General features: G+C 36.7%; 1 long non-coding RNA gene across 1 annotated transcript; it reads right to left on the reverse strand.

Annotated features, from left to right (window-relative positions):
* Positions 1–609: 609 nt before the first annotated feature.
* Positions 610–1,713, reverse strand: LOC145209297 (uncharacterized). Its single transcript, XR_013855059.1, has 4 exons — positions 1,614–1,713; positions 1,146–1,169; positions 1,005–1,031; positions 610–913 (listed from the first exon to the last, which is right to left on the reverse strand). It is a non-coding gene; the product is annotated as an uncharacterized LOC145209297 (long non-coding RNA).
* Positions 1,714–1,988: the final 275 nt, after the last annotated feature.

Genomic DNA, 1,988 nt, shown 5'->3' on the forward strand with positions numbered 1-1,988 from the left:
CTAAATAGTCCGCCTGAAGCAAACAGGTTTTGGAATGCGACCACCGCATTCAATTTTTGCCCCAAAATCGAAGGTTTTGAATGGCATTGATGACAAAAACCAAGCCCTGTTTTCCGTGACCTATTTCGTCCAACCTCCCATCAACTATCGGACACTAGTCATGAACTGTTGTATTGTGGCGTACGCAACTCTTCACGGAAAGCCTTTGTTCGCATGTAAGTTATTTATTTTATCATATCACGCTGCTCTTGTGCATTTTCGCTTGTGTGCTCGCAATATTTTATTCATTATATATTTCACTCTAAAGAAGACCTGCCGTTCTGGTGGACAAAACGTCAGCAGAAATGCAAGTTCTTGAAAAACAACTAGTATTTTGTTTTGCACCACACCAGTTGAATGACAAACATGTTAAAAAGGAAAACACTAATCAAAATGAATACTGGAGAACTCGAACCTGGAGAGGAACATGGGGGCTGAGGCATGTAGAATGTCCAGCACCAGCATAGTGCTTTTCTCTCCAGAACCCAGTTCTCAAGTATTCATTTTGTAATCCCCACCTAAAACTTGTTGCCTTTAAACCATGTGATCCGTTTTATTCATGTAACAAAATGTATATGTAAACACTGTACTAACATCATCATGATATGAACTCTATAGCGCCACATGTGTACAAAACATAGGATTTTTGCGAGTCACGAAAACATATTGAAAAATAATGCAAAAAACGTCAATTTGAAGATTGTGATTGCATTCAAAAAGAAGTCTGAAAAAAGTTTATTGGAGAGTAAACCGTAAACAAAGCGAATATGGGTAAAACTTTAACACTTTTTGATGAAAAATCCAGTACACAAAGGTAACAGCAAGAAAAGAAAATTGAGGTTTACTCTGCATGATCCGCTGGTTGTGCTCATGCCTGAAAAACAAACAAAAAAAAACAATAAAACTGTTGTAGAGCAAGGTTTTGTAGGTGATTTGGTAAGTGACAAGCCTAACGTTGAGCTTACCCGTTGCATCGGTTGTGCTGAGATTCTCTGAAAAACAAACAATAAAACTGAGTTCAACCTGTTTGAATAGAAACTACTCAAGATTTTGAAATAAACGTCTGCCAAAATGTTAGAACCACAACCACGTGTTATAAAGTGTACCTGGTACGTTGTTGTTGCAGCCATCTGGAAAACAACAGCAAAACAAGGTTAGGTGTGTGTGCACTACACATCAAAACAAGGTATTGGTATCAATTCCTTTAATTGTACGACGAAGATCAGACAATTTCACCCATAGTTTATCGCAATACCCTGATTATACATTTTGACAGCAGAAGCATGTCGCATTTTAAAAATTCACATGTTATACACATTTGAAGACAAAAGTCAAACAGTAAATACATTTAGTCGCTTGAAACTTAATACCATGATTTAACATTACCAATAAACCTTAGAGCAGTAATGTGCTGTTTTAGCAACATTTAATGAATTTATTCGTTGTTTGGTTTCAACAAAGGAGCAGTTATACCAGCATAATCAATTCAGGCGTTTTCCAAGTCTATTTTTTACAAGCAAATTGAGGCACAACTAGAATTTGTACCACCAACTTCCGACAAAGCGTTTTCTTACCTGTGTCGCATACTTCAGTGCACAAAACACTACCACTGTCTGTAATTTGGCAACTGACTTCATTACGATCGCCACCACATTGCCTTGAAATATCAATTGACGCAGTCTCTAAAGAAAGAGGTAAGAATTAATGAAGCTACAAATACACATAGTAAAACCTGACAACTTTGAAATTGAAACAAACAAAGCGAGGTATGTGCAATGGCATCTGCGGTAAACAATAAACATGGCAATCTCCACGTGCCCTACATTATGTTGTGGAAATGTGGTTAGATTGACAAACGTACATTTTGTTACAAACTGGTTCAAAACTTTCAAATGACAACTAATTTGACAAACTTTCTGAACAAACAGATAAAGCATATTTCTTATGAA

The sequence above is a fragment of the Phallusia mammillata genome, chromosome 1 (genome assembly GCF_965637545.1).
Source record: "Phallusia mammillata chromosome 1, kaPhaMamm4.hap1.1, whole genome shotgun sequence".
Lineage (NCBI taxonomy): Eukaryota > Metazoa > Chordata > Ascidiacea > Phlebobranchia > Ascidiidae > Phallusia > Phallusia mammillata.